The sequence below is a fragment of the Phoenix dactylifera genome, unplaced genomic scaffold (genome assembly GCF_009389715.1).
Source record: "Phoenix dactylifera cultivar Barhee BC4 unplaced genomic scaffold, palm_55x_up_171113_PBpolish2nd_filt_p 000233F, whole genome shotgun sequence".
NCBI classification, from domain to species: domain Eukaryota; kingdom Viridiplantae; phylum Streptophyta; class Magnoliopsida; order Arecales; family Arecaceae; genus Phoenix; species Phoenix dactylifera.
Genome location: NW_024067734.1, coordinates 781,906 through 803,139, shown reverse-complemented (window position 1 = coordinate 803,139; position 21,234 = coordinate 781,906). Strand labels below are relative to the sequence as shown.

Sequence of the window (21,234 nt, the reverse complement as noted above, 5' to 3'; positions counted from 1 at the left end):
GGCATCGGTCGTGAAAGTAGAGCCTGAGAGCTTAGGGGATGGCCGGAAGGACAAGAAAGAAACCCACATTATTTCGACTTTCGAGAGAAAAGGGAGGGAAGAGAGGGCTTGAGCTGGAGGTGGTATTTATAGGCTATGATGGATACTATGTGAGTCGGTTATAAAGCCGTTACTTTGTATGGATTACTTATGCAAATAGCATGAACCGGACAAGCTATACGATGTGAGTCATATAAAATACACGTAACTATGTATAGTTGTTTCTTTGACAAAGGCGATTTAAACAAGGAAGCGTCGACTATGGATCCGATTGGATATGGATCCAGGCCGAGCAGGTGCATGAATGTTCCCGCACACGCAGAATAACATGCCTAGTACAAAGGAGGTTAGGCTTGCACTCTGATTTTCTTATTCGGCGTTGTAGTGAACCTTGTTTGGGGTTGCTTGATGAGCCGGATATTTCATAATATATGATTTAGAGAGGTACCTAAAACTAGTCATGCTGATTAAATACAGGTGTCATGAATGCAAAAAAAACCAATGAAGGGATGGGGCATATATTGGATCAGGTTAAGTCACGTCTAGACCGATATCAATAAAACTTTTATCCAATCCCGACTTGGCCCACTTTTAGGTCAAAAAGTCAAAGCCCTATCATAACAAATCTTAAAAGTACAAACCGAACTTGAAAACAAAAGCCAACCTAAGCTCCCTACATAGGAGACAACAAGAGAGAGAGAGCTTTGAGCCTCCATGTTTCTAGCCAATTTGAATAGAAAGTGGGGTAAAGGTTGACGATTACACCACCGCTCCACGGGTATGTTGATGGCTTTGTCTTAGATAAATAATAGTGACTGTTGAAACAAGCACAATCAATTAATTGCAGCCAAAAATCCCATCATAAGTAAACAAAAGGAACACAAAGCCATACCAGGCATCCATATTTTGATGATGCTGCAGAGAATGATACCTTGATCGGATGGTTTAGACCAGTGATTGACTAACTGATTGGCCTTTGATGGTAGAATTAGTTATCTAACATGATTATGTTTAAGAAAATAAAAACACATTGCTAAAAAAATTAAAAAGAAAAGAAAAGCATACAATATCTTTTTTCTCTTTAGTATGGCTGAGAATAAGTGTACTTCAGCTTATGGGCCAAACTTTCATTGTCTGGTACAAATCATCAAGCCAGTCTGTTTAACAATTTTGCGTGCTATTTCAAATTCAGGCCCGGTCCGTTTGTCCTCCTTAACACCATACTTAATCGAATGCCTGTCATTGCCACATCATTACTCTGCATGTCACGCCATGCCTAGGCGGGGAATATGGTCCTTAAGTGATTAAATGTGGTCTTATTTCGCTAGAGAATAATCCTTTTATTTGAACATAGTATACATGAGTAAATCAAGTGGTGTTGGATATACATTGGTTTATAGATATCTGCTCCAGTGTGCTACCAAGATTCTCTAAATGAAACATCATCAAATTAGGAAAAAAATTATAAATTTAAAACTGATTCATCACCATATGCTAAATAAAACATCTACAATCTACAAGTTTATAATCCATTTCGGGACTTTAGAATTAAAGACCAAGGATACAAGATATAGGTTTAGGAGAGAAGAAGATCGAGAGAGGGAAAGTAGAGTCAGTCGCTGGAAACAAACTAGGTTGTCGGTGGCCCGGTCAGATTGAGCCCACTCAGTTGCAACTTGAAACCAATCAGTTCGTTTAGAGCTCAGCCTAAGCCCGGCCCAAGTCCCAGCGAAGATTATTCAGAACTATAGGTAATTTCTCCCTCCCAATCGGGTTCGGTTGGAACCCCTTAAATTTTATCCAAATCAAAATATTCCGGCTTCCTGGGTTTCTCAAATAGTCAACATTTAGGGCCTGAAAACGACCAGGGTTTTCCGATCTCAATTCCATATAATTCACTGCATAATGTTTTAGTCTAATTCGAAGTGTTCAAATTGACATTGTAATTATTATATTACATCATAGATTGTTCTATTGACACTATGGTGGAATAGTGTAGCTGGATATTCTTATTTCTCCTTTGAGGAAGAATAAAACTATGTAATCTTCTATAAGAATTTATATGCTTGATAGTTAATACCGAAGAAACAGCTGCATATGAAAATGTTTGTAACATTCTTCAGAAAGTCTTCTCTTGATTTGGTTGGGCAATCTGCTGCTATTTATGTTTTTAAGTGTTTATATGCAGGAAACAGAAGCATTATGCTTTCCAAAAAAGAAAGTTTGGAGAATATGGCATGAGATGCTGGTATTATGTTTCTAAATTACCATGTGGCTATTAATTTGTTTAAGCGCAGGGACATGAGATGAGTGGGAGATCCAAGGACCTGATGACTCAGTTGCAGTCTGCAAAAAATAAGTTTGAAGAAGTAGAAGCGAAAAAATCTGAAATTAATATATCAATCAGCAAGGCATTTCTTTGATTACAATTGATGGAATCAATTTACAATTATGGATGGGGACTAATGTTCTGTAAGTCGAGCATCCTACAATAAGAAAATGCAAATGATTTTCTTTCTTAACAGTCAAAGCTGGCTTGTTAAGCAAGTAAAGCACCAAATTGAGAGTGTTCCAGGGGGTCCATCAAACCAAATTAATAGATGATTGGCTATCATTCCTTCCAAGGTCAGTCCACAGAAATCTGTTCTGCTTCATGTATGTTATCATATGATGTGCTGGTTCATCCAGTCTCCTTTGATGGAAATGGATGAGGATGCCCTGGAAGGAGGAATACAAAGTTCTGTTGGCTGATAACACTGGAGAAATGGAATACCGGAACTCTCTAGAGGTGTATTCTGGTTTGAACTTCTGCTGTATCGATTTGATAGTTTACCTGTTTTTATTGCTGATGCTAGTATCTTTGACTAAAGATTTTGCTCTGTATCAGTTCGTCTATGGTATTAGTAGTCTTAAATCGCCTGATATTTTTGCAATTTCATTGTTTTGTGAACAATCAACTTCTTTATGGTATCTGTTATTGGAGATTTTCAATTAATTTCCTCCGGGGACTAGGTTTAGAGGAATAAACCTGGCTTACCTTCTGTATGTGTGCTAATGTTGTGAAATATCATGTTCTGTGTGCAATCGGTAATCATTCTGATATTTTTGTAGTTGCATTCTTGCTTGATTGCAGACACCGGAGCTTCTTCAACAAGAAATGGTCATCCTTTCAATAAAAATAAAAGAAAGTGGTATGCATCAGAGTGAGAGTTCAATCACATTTTCGTCATATAGATCAGTGAATTTTGTGTACTTTGTCTTCAATAGATCTTACTACTCAAAGATCACCGAGGAGTTGAATGTTAAACTAAAGGAACAGCAGCTAGGCTTGAATGAAATATTCCAAAGTTCTTTTGAACTATCATATCATCCCTTGGCATGCCTTGTGCTTCTAACTTGCAAGTATGTACAACAAAGATTTTCCATGTTTTTTCCTCCTTTGTCTTGTGTGTGTAGGATTGGTTTGACTCACATAAGCAGAAAATGATACAAGATGCTTGGCCAGTATGCTTTCACTAACATTCACCATGACCTTCTATACACTACTATGCAATAATGAATTATGAGCTCTCCATGTATAATGACCAGTTAAGCTGTGCAGGCTTAACATGAAAATAGGAGCAGTACCAAATTGTTTTCTTTGTTAAGGTCTACTTTCAGGAAGATCATGATAGTTGGAGTCCTCAGTTGCGGTTCTTGTTGCACCAAGTTGGACTAAGCTCAGCTATTCTTTTCTATGAGTTCATTTTTCTCCAGTGAAAAGCATTGATTGTACAATAAAGTTTAATTTCTTCTTTCACAGTACAATCATTATTCTATTAATTAGATAAGAATATTACAGCTTCTATCCAGTAATTTGATGATGTTGCTAATGTAGATCGAGGAATGTTCCTCTAAGCCAATGGGTAGCTATATTGATGGTATGATTCTTCTGATGCATATTATTTTCTTGTTGGTTTACCTGTAATTTGTCGTTAGCAGAATGTGGTGGAATAGTGTAGCTGGATATTCTTATTTCTCCTTTGAGGAAGAATAAAACTACGTATTATTCTATCAGAGTTTATATGCTTGATAGTTAATCCCGAAGAAACAGCTGCTTATGAAAATGTTTGTAATATTCTTCGGTAAGTCCTCTCTTGATTTGGTTGGGCAATCTGCTGCTATTTATGTTTTTAACTGTTTATATGCAGGAAACAGAAGCATTATGCTTTGCAAAAAAGCAAGTTTGGAGAATATGGCATGAGATGCTGGTATTATGTTTCTAAATTACCATGTGTTATTAATTTCTTTAACAGCAGGGACATGAGATGAGTGGGAGATCCAAGGACCTGATGACTCAGTTGCAGTCTGCAAAAAATAAGTTTGAAGAAGTAGAAGCAAAAAAAATCTGAAATTAATATATCAAGCAGCAAGGCATTCTTTGATTACAATTGGTGGAATCAATTTACAATTATGGATGGGCTCTAATGTTCTATAAGTCGAGCATGCTACAATAAGAAAATGCAAATGATTTTCTTTCTTAATAGTCAAAGCAGCTTGTTGAGCAAGTAAAGCACCAAATTAAGAGTGTTCCAGGGAGTCCATCAAACCAAATTAATAGATGATTGGCTATCATTTCTTCCAAGGTCAGTCCACAGAAGTCTGTTCTGCTTCATGAATGTTATCATATGACGTGCTGGTTCATGCAGTTTCCTTTGATGGAAATGGATGAGGATGCCTTGGGAGAGAAATACAAAGCTCTGTTGGCTGATAACACTGGAGAAATGGAATACCAGCACTCTCTAGAGGTGTATTCTGGTTTGAACTTCTGCTGTATTGATTTGATAGTTGACCTGTTTTTATGGCTGATGTTAGTATCTTTTACTAAAGATTTTGCTTTGTATCAGTTCGTTTATGGTATTAGTAGTCTTAAATCGTCTGATCCTTTTGCAATTTCATTTTTTTGTAAACACTTTTACTATAATCAACTTCTTTATGGTATCTGTTACTGGAGATTTTCAATTAATTTCCTCCAGGAACTAGGTTTAGAGGAATAAACCTGGCTTGTCTGCTGTATGTGTGCTATTGCATTCCTATCTTCACTTTATTTTCTCTAGCTTAGTGTTGCTGATTGTTGACCTATATTCTCTTGACTGTTCCCTATGGTCTCATAGTTTTATTATCATCATATTAAACACAATATTTGTTTTTCCGTTACACATATGAAATAGAAATCAAATGCAAAGGTTGGTTCCAGCTGAAGTCTTGGTTCTGCAATATTTTATCACTTACCGGACTGAGCTATTTAATTACAGTTTTCTTTTTTTTCTTTCAAACTTCTTAGTTTACTCACTTTCGGATATGACTTGGCTCTCTTATTCCACAGGAGATCTTTTCAGATTCACCTATTTTGTCTCTGAAACATTTATTTTGTCATCTGATTTCAAGATGTAGTGTTATTCGCTGCAAATCATCGAATCATGGTGATAGGAAGTTGTCATTCATTCACAGTTTATCTTTGTGGACAAGTTACACCAGTTAATTACTCTTCTCTTCCTTTTGAATTGATGGATACCTATTAACCGATCTTAGTAGGATGCTGCATAAATATCATTCTTGTTAGGTTCTTGGTTAAGTATTGATGAGTAGCCATTGTTGGATACCAGCTGTATGATCTTGGAAGGATGGTTGGTTATATATTGATCTTGTTAGGTTCTTCAGTAATTCTTGGGGGGATTAGTAGAATAGGTTGGACTATTGCATTCGCATCCTCACTTTGTTTTCTCTAGAATAGTGTTGCTGATTGTTGACCTATATTCTCTTAACTGTCCCTATGGTCTCATAGTTTTATTATCATCATATTAAACACAATATTTGTTTTTCCATTACAAATATGAAATAGAAATCAAATGCAAAATGTTGGTTCCAGCTAAAGTCTCGTTTCTGCAGCATCCTTGACTTATGCCTTATTTGATCTATGTAAACATGGATCTCCGCCTTGACTGCATTTTAAGTGTATGGGTGCCTGGATAACCAAATTTTTTGAGTAATTACTTTTCTTCCTGTTTTTCTTAACACATGTTTTTCTACATGTACAGAAGTTAGAGAGCCAGTTATCCGTATAAAGTTTCGGCAACTTGATCTAGGTTTTGGAAAATATTGCAATTCCCTTTCTTTGGTGCCCGAACATTTTATACTAGCAAGACTGTTCTATTTTATTGTTATTTTATTTCTTTTACAGTCTTAATTTACTCATGTTTGTATATGACTGGGCTCTCATATACCACTAGTTTTTGTTTCAGATTCATATGCTTTGTTTCTGAAACATTCATTGCCAAATTATTTCACATGCAGTGCTATTTACTTCAGTTCATTATAACATCATGATAAGACATTGCTGTTCATTCATAGTTCATCTTCATGGGCAAATTGCACTGAAATGTTGCATTGGATGGGAGGTTCCAGGTAGTACATATTCATGATTTAAGATGCTGTGTTATTTACTTAAAATTATTGTTTCATTGTGATAGGAAGTTGTCGTTCATTCACAGCTTATCTTTATGGACAAATTGCACAAAAATGTCAGTGTTGTATCCGTGATGGTGTTTTAACTTGTTTACAGACTCTTGTAAAAATATTTTAGCCTAAAATCATTCTTTTTTGCTAGCTTTGGGGTGCAGGGGATGAAATGATCCATATCTTTTGGAAATCAATTAAAAAAAGCAAGTGATGAGCTTTTAGCCTTTTTATTTCAATTTTGTGTGCTGTACTATTTTTCTATCAATTTCCGCTGGAATGCCATGCAATTTTTTTTTTTTTTGTTATAAAAATCACTGTACAGCCAATTTAATTGGTTGTTGCTTTTTGAAATTGCTTGTTGCTTCTCATTTACCCATTCTTGGAGTTTGATATAAGTATTTTGACTTGGGGCTTCCTAATTTGGGATCCAGATGTCAAGGTGCAATAGAAAGTGCAGGAGCTCCTCTTAAGTGGCCATAGCGTTTTTAAGTTGCAAGATGTCTTCAATGCCTTTTCCCATTGTAGATGCTACCTCATGTTTTATATTTGCAATTCTATTTATGCATGCTAGTGTGGAGTTAAAGTTAAGGTTTGTTTATTTGGCCCATTTGTGCTCTTTGTTAAAATGGAAAACAATGGCCTGCTAAAAACTTATTTTCGTTTTTTTCCTCATGGACTACTGTTTGTTCATACTTTGGAGTTTGGAGCTGCTTTTTCTTCCCTAACTCTACTTTGTTTGTGTAGTTGAAATTTAGGCTTGTGTATTTGGTATTATCAATGTCTTTGTTGGAGTCATTGACCTTATATTTCTGCTGTTCGAATTTAATGTTTTGCTTGAAAAAGCTGTACCCACTCTGTGTTATATGATTTTACGTGAGAAATGTTTTGTATGTCGGCTCTGTGATAGACTTTTAGAATCTTCTAAAGGCATAATAGTTGGATGCCGTCAAGACATCTTAAAATAATTATAACATTGGTGGTTGGCTTTTTGGTTATTGTGGCATTCATGGAAGTGATTCTTTTCCTGGAGGACCTGGAACTACTTTCTTTTGCACTTGGTGTTGATGGTTGTCTGATTACGGGCTTTCTTGTCATTGAAATAGCTTTGTTGTTAAGGCCAGTGCATCCTAGGAAATCAGTTTTTTGAATAAGAACTAAATTATTGACTAGGCTCCTGGGCAAGAGATGCCTCGTCATACCCATATATAAGGACATTATGAATCTACAAATGTCCATATGGTAGTGCTTTAGACATATTTTACCTCTTACTTTGTCTGGTTCTTGTACGTGTTCTAGAGTACTTGTGCTACTGGTGATGCTTATTGAAAGTTTATTTGGATTTTTCTTTTTTTTTCTAGGTGTGTCACGATGGAAAAACCATGGAAGTTGATGTTGCACGTGGTACAGTAACCCATCACTACAAATAACATTTCTTATATTTTGCTTGAATGCAAGGGCTTGTGCAGGTACTTTTTCCTTTGCTTTTGACTATAGCAATGGTTCTAACTGGAAGAAGTAACTGAGAAGTTGACTTTTATTTGCCTTTCACAACTGATATTGTTCATGATATACTTATGTAAATAAAGGATTTGTCAAAGGCTCTAACTTTCTTTTGTTTGCCTAGAAAAACTTGATCATTATCCTCAATTCCTCATCATAATTTTATAGATGATACTAGATTAATTAGTGGATTTAAATATGTTGCAATCATATGATTTTTAACACATCTTGATTGATTAGGTTTTACCTAATTGCTGAAATCAATGACACAACTGTCACAATTGTATCGAATGTTGATTAATGAGAAATTTGTTCCCCCTTTCTTTTTGATTTTGATCTTCTGTCCTATATGGTAAAATGCTCAGGCAATGAGAAGATGTTGTAGTCCTCAACGACGGGTTAATTCTCCTTTTGATTTTGATTCCATTCACGACCTTCCATTTTGAAAAATGTTATCTGTCTTGAATGGCCTTTGCGGCGTACTTCAATATAAAACATACTTATGTTCTCAATTTTACTATATACTATATGTGAATAATGATTATAATTCTCCGATGTCTTTATTTTGATCCAGTCATCTGTTGTGTTAATCATGATTTAAATCATACAGAGTCCCAGTATGGTTGAGATGTTTACTTGTATAATTAACTTCAACTCTATCAGGTGGTTATTTTAAATCTTGAGAACTGCAATTGGAAACTTAATTTGTTTTATGATTTTAGATTCAACAATATTATATAAGATTCTCTAGATCATTCTTTCTTAAATACGATATTATTATGTATGAATGTCGTAGAATGTGTCAGAGCAGATTGTAATCTCATAACTAAATACGTAACTAATACTTAATTTTAATGAGGATGAGTCAAGACATGTTTAACTCGTGCCATTAATCCACTGATACTGTGTATTACGCTATTAGCACAGGCAATACTTTAGGAATTGGTGTCAAGTGTGTATTCATAACCATGAAGAGCATCAATCACTTCAAACCCTGTGCTTGTCATGTCTCGCAATAGTTGCTTATGAAGATTATTTTAGACATTCAAATGGTAAGAGAATAGGTGATCACAAATAGATCTTCTGCAACTTGAGCGAGACATCAGCTAAAGCCAGTAACTTGCTTTTCTGGATCGTGCACAAGAAGTTACTAAATGAGTTGGTTTGAGACAAACTCACTTCTTGGTCTAGAACAATGATCAAATTATTTTTTTTCATTTTATTTATCCTATTGCTTCAAAAAGTTTGTCACTTTTTCCTGCCTGCACACTTTGTAGTGCACTTCAGCAAGAGAATGACAAATTCTAGTAGCATCTTCAAGTCTCAGTAATGCCTTAGTCTAGTTATTATAGTCCTGGCTCTTGCCATTTATGGCTCCTATATGGAAAATAAAAGCCTTTAATAGGTATGCCCAGTTTTTTTGTAGTTAATGGCCGTGACGATAGTCTTTAGGTAAATTTTCTTCCTTTCTTTCCTCCTTTTTTTTAAATTTTTTGATTAATTGGACAAAACAAAGTTAATGAAGTTAAATCCTAATGTTAGCCAAACTGGTATTCTTCGGCATGTTGATGATGAAATGGTGGGATTATATTTCTTGCTGCCCCTCTATTTATCTGCTCACACTACCAAGAGCATAGAAGGCCTTCTTCCAGTGCTTGACACCTGTCCAGCATGGTATTCTTTTAGCCACATGCATGATGCTTTGGGTTTCACAAGAACAGTTGATGGCACTTAGAAAATATGCCCTAAGCATTAAAATTAGATTCCTAGTCTATATGTTTTATGTACAACAATTTATGATATTGAGGACAATGAGATAGCAGATAAGAAACCGAAATATATTAACTGTATATGATGATTTACTTATTAATCCTAGAGTGTTCATACAGCTTACCTTGTGCACATAATATGCATGTGTTTTTGTGTGCGTTGCCACTATTTTTTTTTTTGGTAATATTCATTTGAGTAAGTTGTGTGTGTAGGTGTGTATTTCTATAATTATGCTTGCATATGAGGCTCATTATCCTATCATGATACTTGTATGGAAAATTATGTCAGACCACTTTACGTAACAAATCTTTGCCAGTAATGTGTTCTTTTTCTTTACTTGCATATTAATTGTTGTATGTTGCATGGTTGGCAATGAGTGACCTAAGAAAGTTGGACAACATGTATGAGCACTATATTTGTGAGACCTTGGAACTGGGCCCGGTCCACTTGACCGGCCCAGTCCCAAATTTCGGCCTCCCGTGCGTTGCACGTGAGACAGCGGGATGGAAGGATCCATCCCGAAGGAGGAGCCCCTATTTTAGGGCTTCTTCTCCTCCTTTGTGGTATCAGGGAGAGCCGCCACACCCAAAAACGCACGTGAGGCAGCGGGATGGAAGGATCCATCCCGAAGAAGGAGCCCCTGTTTTGGAGATTCTTCTCCTTCTCCTTTGTAGTATCAAGGAGAGCCGCCACACCCAAGAAGAGGGGGGGGCGGTTCTTCTTCGTGTTGCCGCCCAAGAGAGAGAGAGAGAGAGAGGGCCGCTGGGTCGGTCTTCTTTGGTACGGGTAGCCTTCTTCTTCCTTTGCCGCCGGAGAGGAAGAGAGGTGTCGGATCTTCGTCGAAGCGGATGTAAGAGTCCCTAGCCTTTCTTTCCTCTTCTCTCAGTGCTTGGCCATGAGGTGTTGTGGTTTGGAGTCGGCCAAGCGCCGGATTTGGGTCCAAAACGGGGTGCTTTGCTTCGGCCCGTGTGCTCTAGCCACCGACGTGTTCGCCGCCGCCAGCCGTCGGGGGTGGTCAGGCTTGCTCTGCCGCCTCCTGTCGCCATCGGGGCCGGCCACCACGGTCGCCCCTGAATCCGACCGAGAGGGAAGAAGGGGGGGACACGGGCCCCCTATTTCACCAAACAAGAAGAGAGGAGTCAGGAGAAGGGAAAAGAAAAAGAAAAGAAGAAAAGAAAAAGAAAAGAAGGAAAAAGAAAATAAATAAATAAGTAAAGAGAGGGGATGGTTTACGAGTATAAATCCGAACTCGGGGTGCTAGGCACTTCTGCAGGATCAGCCATAGGAGGATATTAAAATTTAAGCTTTTGTATACATATATTGTGATGAATTTTAAAAGAAGAATGTAATTTTTGGATATTAGGTTCTGCGAGGGATTTGTGAAATTAATTGGATTTGTTGTGGATCACGTTCGCAAAGTAAGTAATGTAACTTTTTTTTAGATTTATCGGCAAGTTATAAATATTTTCTCGAGTCGAGTTATTCTTGATTTACAAATTCGATGCATGGTGTTATATGTCTGTTTTTAGAATATTGTATAATTCTGATTGAACGTATTTGCTTTCGTTTTGGATTATGTTTGATTCGATATCATATTTTCGGTTTAGAGCCTTGAACATAATGCAAGAAAAGATAATAACTCTTAATAGATTCGGACTCGCAGTTGGGCTATGTTGAGGATCTTGCCAATGGGGGCTAATACATTAGTACCACAAGAGCATTAGTCGGTGATATGACCCTGGCACAGGAAACATGTGGTCATAGTTTTCGGCTTTTGAGTTGAATATGATAAATTGAAAGAAATTAAGATATGAATGATATTTGGTTTGACACTGCATGTTTTCATAATTGAAATATGAAATAGAGAGTTAATTGAACTTCGACCTGGCTATGTTGAGGACCTCGCCAATGGGAGCAGATACGTGGACAATTGACTGTCCTGAAGGATTCACTGCAAGAAGATTAGTCGGTGTTGATGACTCTGCCATAGGGAACATGTGGTCATAGTCCAGAATCGACAACATAAATTAAATATGCGAAAGAATCTCGAAATCATGAAAAGAATCTTAAAAATTTAAGAAATATTTGACTTATACCTTGGAATTGCATATATATTTATTTTCTACATATTATTGCCGATTTATCTCGCTGGAGTGTTCATTATTTACTGGGCTGTTTAGCTCATTATACAATTTCTTGTTGTTTTACAGATTTCGAGAACTAGTCTATTGGGGTTCTAAATTGGAAGAGCGACTAGAAGGATAGTGGCGCAAGCTATCTTAGATTAGGGTTATTTAAGTTGAACTGTTATCTTGGACATTCATTAAGATTGTTGGACATTGCAAGGCTTTGTTATTTTAAGAACTAAGTTTTGCATGTTGGTAAATTATTGTTCTGTTATATATTTAGAACTGTGAGACTTTATGACTTGAGTTAGTCAATGGAATAAGATTGCATTTATTTAGTTGAATTATTTTGGATTTATATAATTGAGATGTTGGTTAAGATGCCTTGCATGCTCGTGGGAAGAGTTTCCTATGGGTGTGCGGCAGTTGGCACGTTCCCTCGCCTCGCGATTTTGGGCCGGAGGCGTGACAACTTAAGTGGTATCAGAGCTTGGGTTTAAGATTACTAGGGAATAATGATTAGTTATATCAGAGCTTAGCTTTTAGGATTCTTAGGATTCGTCGAAAAGTTTGAGAGATGGGGCAAGAAGACAAATATCTTTGTTTACTTTTGTTAGTGGTAAATTTGTGTTATCTTATCTGAATTTTGTGATGCTGAAATCAGAATGCTATCTGTGTTTATAGCCAAAGTATGAATAGGCTATTTTGAGAGTTTTCTTGGTGGAGTAATTTGTATTCCAAGATATGATTAATTGGATTTTGACTAAGTTAAGTGAAAGAGTATTAGTTATGGAATATTATCGTGCAATGTAGGTATTTTGGAAGTTCAGATTGATATCGGGTACTATGATGTTACTTCTAGCTTGAAGTTAATTAATTCAGTGACAAGTTAAGGTTCACATATGAAATGTTGTTTAAGGCTTGGGCTATATATATATATATATATATTTATTTATTTATTTATTTGATGATATTCATTGAAATATTCTTCGAGGATTGAAAACTATACGGGGATCATATATGTAGATGGAAAATATATTTGGGATGAAATTCTAGAATTATTCTTTGGCTTTACCTCGAATTTGAAATTTTAGATCTTTTCAAATTACAATGCAAATTGGGATTTTGATTGGAAGTGATTTAGTAAATTATGAGAATATTGGTTGTTTAAATTATTTTAAGATGGTCAACGATATTAACTCTGTGATTGAGAAATATTTTCTGATGGGTTTTCTTGTTGAGGAGAATTTCGTTGTCAATGAAAAGGATAGTGTTTTTGATTTTGACTGATACGAATATTATCGTATTATTAGTAGGTTCTTCTATTTGCTATGAAAAAAAAGAGAGAGAAATTTGGCATCCCAAGTCTAGGATTAATAGTTTCTGCATTAGCTGATCTTGGATTTAGAATGTTTTAGCATAGATCTATTTTCTCTTAAATTTGTAGCTTATGCTTTTGAAAGAATTAAGGAATAATTATCAATCTTGAAGAAATAATTTTATTGGAGATTAGAAAGTATTCATCTCGGTGGAATTATTAATAATTTATATTATCGTCTTTGGTTCCAAATAATAGATCTTGTTCATGTCTATCGGAGACTATGTGATGTATATGAAACTTCAATTCAATGTTTGGATTTAAGCCGATCTAGGGTCTTTTGTCAATATTGTTGCGGTTGCTGATCAAATCTAGATTTGCATAAAGAATTTGAATTTTAGAAGCTTACATGGTTATGATGAAAGATTTTTGATAAATGCTAAAGATCTCGATGAAGAAAACTTTAGGAGAGATGGTTGAGTCGGTTTTATTCATTCATATTGATTTAACGTCTTCTAGTTTGGAAGAGCATTGAGAGAATTCTTCGGGTTGATTTTACTTGTAGTTTGACTTAGAATCCTCTAGTTGAACTAATAAGAGAATTAAGATTCAATCAATTTTGAATCATAGTAACTAGCCTATATGATGGTTTGAATGCATCAATTGACTCGAGGGTGAATCTAGACGGATGTGCTCGAGGTAAATTAGGGGACGAGAATCAAAGATTTCTTTTTAGGCTTTACGTGGAAATTGAAATTTTGGATCTCTTTAGTTCATAATACAAAGTAGTATTTTGATCAAAAATTATTAGTGAATCTAAAGAATTTTGGTGGTTTGAATCAGAGTGCGCAGCGAAAGCGTAGTGGTCTGAATTATTTTTTTTAAGTTGGTCAGAAGTATTATCTTTTTGATTCAACAAGTTTTAAAAACAAAAGAATTGATCTATTTTCTTGTGTAGTAAGATTTTTTTGATAAACGAAAAGCAAATGTTTTGATTCTTGGATATCGCTGCACTATTTTAGGTTTCCAATTTTATGTCATGCTAAAGAAATTCTTAGCATCTTGAGACTAGAATTAATGGGCTATCAATTTTGACCTTCGGTCTAGAATATTTTGGGGTATACCTCTTTTCTTTTGAATTTGAAGCTTGAACTTCTTCAATTAATATCAACCCTCTATCTGATTGAAAGAAATCAAGGTTATCCATTGATTTTGATGAATATTTTATAAGGAGTGGATTAGAATTGTTTATGATCTAATCTTGTGATAGATCGATTAATCAAGAGCAGTTGATATTTTGACAAAAAAGAAAAATTTTGATGTTCTTATTCAAACTTCAGACGTTGATTTTATTTATGAGAGAGAGAAGTTTGACTTACATCATCTACAAAAAGAACTAAATTTGGAGGTATTGGACCTTATTCTTATGATAAGATGAAGTTGTATTGGTAAGTAGAATTATTGGAAGACTTGAGTTAGTCTTCTAGTAAAGAAGAATGTTGTTGGTTCTATGAATAATCTGGAGGTAGCTATGTAATTTTCATCAGTAGGTTTTTCTATTGTTGACAATTTTTGGGAGAATCTTGAGCATCTTAAATTTAGTGTTAACGGATTAATGGGTACTTGGTTGGACTTAGACCTGAAATGTTTTAACATGGATCTCCTATTCCTAATTCTGACATTGTTAATCTGGCTATTTGAAAGGGGCTTGAGGCTTTCCTAAGACAAAGATTAATTATTATATTATGGGAAAAAAATGAGGAGCCTTTGATACTAAAGCTTTCTCCTACTTATATTTAACCGATTAAATTTCTATGTGGAATTAATCAAGAAAAATTAATTTCTTGGAGAAAAGAATTATGGCATTTTAATCCAAGGCTGGAAGGTTAGTCTTATTTTGAAAGAGATCAAAAAAACTTGCTATGAATCATAGATGGAAAGGATTAAGTTTTGAGAAGCCATGATTTTGCCAAAATCTTGTGAGGTTGCATTTCGAGATGGAGATTGTTTAGAAGCTCAGGAATGATATGATGTTTCCAAACTTTCAAAATTTGAAGCCTTAAGTGAGTTAATTTCGGGGACGAAATTTTTTTTTAGGAGGGGGGAATGTGAGACTTTGGACCTGGGCCCGGTCCACTTGACCGGCCTAGTCCCAAGTTTCAGCCTCACGTGCAACAGGATGGAATGATGCATCTCGAAGAAGAAGGAGCCCCTGTTTTAGAGCTTCTTCTCCTTCTCCTTTGTGGTATCAGGGAGAGCCGCCACACCCAAGAAGAGGGAGGGGGGTTCTTCATGTTGCCGCCCAAGAGAGAGAGAGAGAGAGAGGGCCGTTGGGTCGGTCTTCTTTGGTACGGGTCCACCACATTTATAGCACTTGATGTCACCCTTGCATGAAGTTTTATCATTGGAGTAGCATTATTAGGCCTCTTAGCCTTTGCTTCAACATTCTTATTGCCTTGACCTCGATCTTCAAAACTTTTTCCCACACAGTTTGAGCATCATTGAGTCTTTTTTCTATAACTAGGGTTTTATTAACAACCTCTTTATAAGTAGGCAGCTTGAATGCAGTAACCAATTGCTGGATCTAACTGCTATGTCCATTTTTGTATTTTCTAGCCCAACCGCTCTCCATTGATATCAAGGTTGGAGCATATCTTGATCTTTCTTTGAACTTTGCTGCATATTGAGCAACTGTCATATTGCCCTGCTCCAATCGATTGAACTCTCAGAATTTCTGGAATCAGATACTTTGGAAAAAATACCTCTTATAAAATACCTCTTTAAATACTTCCCAAGAAAAGGGTGCATCATCCGGCCCTAGCTTTTCTTTTGTCCATCTCCTAGCAATCAACTGCCTTTCTTTGTAGCATAAAAGTACTAAGCTTTGGTGGATTCTAGGGTACCACGGTGCATTTCGAGGATTAAATTTGGTCAATTAGCGGAGCCCTTGGTTGCGGCACACTTTGAAGGAGTTGGTGGAATTTTGATGATAATGAAGCCCCCTCAGCGTCGAGGTAAAGAGTTGCTAATCATCCTTAGGTAATTTGGTTACTTAGTTTCCTTTGCCTTTAGATTTCAAACTTCATATTTTATTTTACATTTCTAGGTTTAGTCATGGCTAGTTAATTACTTCCACTCTTTCTTTGTGAAGCTTGCACTTTTTCTTCTAGCTTGCATCAACTCTTTCTGCTATTAGAGCTTGGTCCTTGATTTTTTTCTTTGGCCTTTGTTTATTTTATGATGTAAACATTCTTAGGTCAGGGTTTTGAGTTTAAAACCTTTTCAAAGTTCTACCATATGCTTTCAAAGACTTTTAATTGCTCTCAAACTCTACTACTCTTCAAGATTCTTGATTCCATTTTTAAGTAGAGTAAGGGGTACTACTTGGATTTGAACTTGGATCTCAGATAGCTAATCTAGTTCACTAGTTGAGCTAGGTCCCAAACAGTCTTCTAATGGAGGTCTATTATCAAGGTCATCTAGTCAAAGTTTCATTGTAGCTACTATATTTATTTTGATGAAAGTTTTCTGACTGTTAGAAGGGAGTTGTTTGACGGTTCCTCCTCTGATTATTACATTATTGCTTCCGTATGTGAAGACAATTAAAACCCTAACCCTTTTACGGAAGGGTAACAGGGTTCGGTGGTCTTGCTAGGGATACCAGGTGGTGTGACTTGTTTTCTACTTGCAAGCATCCAACATCTCTTGCTCGTAGTTAAACCCTAGCATAGTCCTGCCATTGTAGGCAAATCCTAACGAGGTAAAGTGATACAATTGATTGGAGACTCCAACTTGCTACAAAGGTTTTTTGATGACAGTCCACCATCAGAAATCATCTGAGAGTAGTAGGCCGACCATCAAATCTGAATCAATGGCAAGCAAGATCACCGTCCGATCATTGGTAGCTTCTGAATGACAATAACTTTGCCACCATTAAGTATGATTTAACAGCATCCCTTATCATATGATCTAATCTAATGGTAGCTCTTCTATCATCAGATCAAATCCTTAGCCAATAGCTTCTAGCCATAGTCAGCAATGCTGCTTGATGGTGGCGGATACAAGCTCACCACCATCAAGCAGAGGAGCAACCAAGCTCAATTTGCCACGGATCCAGTCAACAATTCCAACGCTATGGTTAAGCAGCTAAAAACGTCCGTGGCACTATTATGATTACACTTGATTGTAGATGACTTCTTGGGAAAGTTTTTCTGGACTAGATACCCTTGATTGATGACCATTTTAGTTGGAAGTACCTATCAGATTGGAAGTAAGTGCTAATCTCAATGGCCTAACTTGCATCTGATGGTCTCCCCTAGAGGACAGTTTGCTATAAAGAGAGGCCCATTGCAATGGAGTCTTGGATGTGGGAGAAGCTGGAAGATGACTGTATCGGTTCAAACTACTCCCAGAACCTTTACACTTAGATGCTCCAATTGAAATAAGGAACTGAATCTATTCATGAGTACCAAGAAGAATTTGACGAGCTCACCTTTTGATTTCATTTCCATAAGACTTGTACCGGTAGTTGGGTAAGTTTCTAATGAGCTTCACCAGGACATGCAAGACCAGATGGTTGTTGCACAAACTGACACCTTGGATGAAGCTCTTCGGTGGCTAAGTTGACGAGTGCCTGAAGAGTAAAGCCTGTAGGTTGATTTTCGAAGATGGGGAATCGAAAACCCACATCTAGTCTACGCCACACCAAAATCAGCCAAATTGATACTTAGCAAATGCAGACCCTCCAAGCTCAATGCTTGCCCCCAAGTTCGGCATAGTTACAAGTACAAGACTATGGTCACATGGATGCATAGTGCCCTACCACATCCTTGAACTATTGCTACCCAAGTTAAGAAGGGCAAACCGAACTCCTTGAAGAGAAAACTAGCTGTGTCTGTTGCTGAAGATCTTGAGGAGATGCAATAGAATGAACCTATCACTACAAGAAAATTGGGCATTAGCGACGCTTTTTTTACCCATTAGCAACGCTTTTAAGCGTCGGTAAAAACCATCCCGAAGCGTCGGTAAAGTGTCGCCTATGTTACAGTGGACAAAATATTTTCCGACGCTTCAAAAAGCGTCGGGAATTAGCGACGCTTTACCGACGCTTTTTCGCATTGGTAATTTACAACGTAGCGACGCATGAAAGCATCGCTTATCGCAATTTAGCGACGCTTTTACGCGTCGGTATGTGTTCGATTTAGTGACGCTTTAAAGTGTCGTTAAGTCAAACGTACCGATGCTTTAAAGCGTCGCTAATTGATACCTGTTCGTGCTTTTAACGACGCTTTAAAGCGTCGTTAGCGTATTATTTTTTTTAAAAAAAATTAAAAAAATTTTAAACTCTGTTTACAAAATCAAAGGCATACACACTAAACGAGATATACACATGGCACAATCAAACATATTTATCTAAACATTCATATTGTCAAATTGCATTCATACTGTCAATTTACGTTTACAATGTACTTCGAAAAGCATAAAAAAAATACATATAAAACTTCAAAATAAAAGCTTTAGGGGTCGATGGCATCACCATCTCTACGCGCAGATGAAGTATCAGGAACCTATAATAAAAAAAACTTAAGAAGTTAAGAATACAAAAATTATTAAGCTCTTTAAAAAAAGATATGATACTTATGTAAAATGTTCAAGTAGATGTAGTAATTTACCTGAGGAGGGACAAACTGATGCAACAAAGATGTAATCTGATTAATCTGAGCCCTCAAAGATTGTATCTCTGCCTGATGGCTCTGCTTCAACTCTTGTATCTCTGCCTTCAAATCATTAACCTCTGTAGTGCTACTACTCTGTCTAGCATCTTGAGTATATCTATCCACTGCAGACAACTGAGTGGGGGTAACTCCAACGCCATAACCCCTCACTCGACCATAACGCTTCGAGCCCATCAATTCGGTAAACACCTGAGCTTCGATACCTCTAGTGTTATTCTCCGATACACTCTGAAATAAGGGATGTAGCTCTATCCTATATCTCTCAAAAACAATCAAATTAATTTTTGAAAAATTGAAATACATAAAAAATTATTGCATAAATTATTAATGAATACATACAACTATATCTTTCGACTCCTCTCGGACAAAGCTGCCATCGCGGTGGATGTGAGTCATCTTATAGAACACCACCTCACCAGGTTTCCTCCCATGGTCTTCCATCTGCAACAAAAAGTATATTGGAAGTGCTATATATCATGATACATGCTATATGATACAAGAGTTTCAAAGAAACTTATGAATTCAGCTCTGAGCCTCCGCATAACTCTTCAAGTCTGAAGTGTGAGGAATTGTCTGAGATGCTCGTTCGGCTCGACCAAGGTCAGAATATGTCTACCACGGAAAAAGTAGACATTGTAATATAGTGAATGTATTAAACACATTATAAGGTATTGAGAGAGTATACACAACTTGTCCTCTCTCGGAAAACCAATAGTGAACAAGCTCCCTCCACCGATGATGGTATACGTCAGGAGGACAAACACGAGCAACCTCCTCTTCTGGCATACCCTCGCGCTTTCAGTCGGCCTTCAACTTCGACTTATATTCTTTCTATTTGCGGTTAAGGGACTTTAGCACCCAATCATGGCTCTCTGGAGGGAGCACAAACTTTTTTTACACCAAAGTAAAGAATGTTAGAACAATATTAAATCGAAAAATTAAAATTGTAAGAGTAAACAAATTAACATACAGTAGGTATCAAATTAACAATATTAAATTCAATTCTTTACCTGTACAACTTTAAGAAGCTCAACTTTATAAGAAGGAAGCATATCATTCCACTTATGATAGTTGAGCGGACATAACTGACCCCTACGCGCAACCGATCCTAGAAAACTTGATAAAAGGCTTCCAGCCCTCTTGATAGGCTGCCCTAGTTCGTTGCATTCGACGACTATCTTCTCATCCTCATGAAGCTGCCACACATCCCGTGCTCGAGAGGTACCCCATGTCATCCTCACTCTCCCCTGTTCATCTATGAAAAATAATAAAATATCCATTAAAATATTGGAGGCAAATTAATTAAAATAATTAGATTGTAAATGAACTTAATATATGCACTTTAAATCAAATTACCCTGGATATGCAAGTCATCCATAACCTCCTAGCCTGGATCGTGCTGAGACTAGAACTCATGCTGAGACTTAGACTCGTACTGCTGGGGCTGCTGGGATCGCATGGACTGAGCAGAAGATGATCCCACCTTCTGGAACTCCACATCTCTGAATTGTTTTCCTCGGGGCATTTTGTTACCTAATATGCACGAAAATGAATCAATATCAGTTAAATAATAATTAAAGACTAAATGAATTAGTAATAAAAAATACATTATTCAATGAATGAATGAGTTAATGATGTTCCTCTCCTATCTTTCAAAATGTAGATCAAAAGGGCCTCACAGGAAGATACGTACCCCTTTAGAGATGGATCAAGTTGACAACATGGAAAGGACTTTTGATTGTTGCAGTGCTTTCAAGGTTCTTACTCATTCCAGCGTTTTGCTTGACATCGAAGTATGGGGACCAAGGATGGATGATCATCTTAACACCATTCTGAGGACTGAGTACCGGTTAAGTTACTGTCTGTGTTCTTACTGCAGCGCCCGAAGGATACAAGCTTAGTGAACAAGACCTCGATGTTATATCTATTATTGGTAATCAAATACTATTGTAGGCAATCCTTTTATACTGAGATATGAGTGATTTTGGTTGTGTAGGGGCCTGAACAAAATTCATCAGAACGTTCAAGTGCTGTCACCTAGCAGGTATATTTTTAGGAGTTATTCTTGGATGGCTGTGACTTGTAGTGAAGGGCTGATGATGCTGCAGCAGTGACTACTTAAGTCTATGTGAAACAGCTTATTTACTTGTACAGATAAAAATTTTCCTTCAGTTTAATTCTGCATGTTTTATATAATCTATCATAGATCCTGGAATAGAACTGAAAGTGCTCTTGGTCTTTGACTTCA

General features: G+C 36.6%; 1 long non-coding RNA gene across 9 annotated transcripts; it reads left to right on the top strand.

Annotated features, from left to right (window-relative positions):
• The first annotated feature begins 27 nt into the window (after positions 1 to 27).
• LOC120105215 lies at positions 28 to 21,234 on the top strand. Of its 9 annotated transcripts, XR_005507589.1 has the most exons (4): positions 28 to 2,827; positions 3,173 to 3,230; positions 3,307 to 8,003; positions 20,650 to 21,234. It is a non-coding gene; the product is annotated as an uncharacterized LOC120105215 (long non-coding RNA). The 9 variants fall into 9 exon arrangements; XR_005507586.1 differs by having other exon boundaries at positions 3,173 to 8,003; XR_005507585.1 differs by having other exon boundaries at positions 28 to 3,230.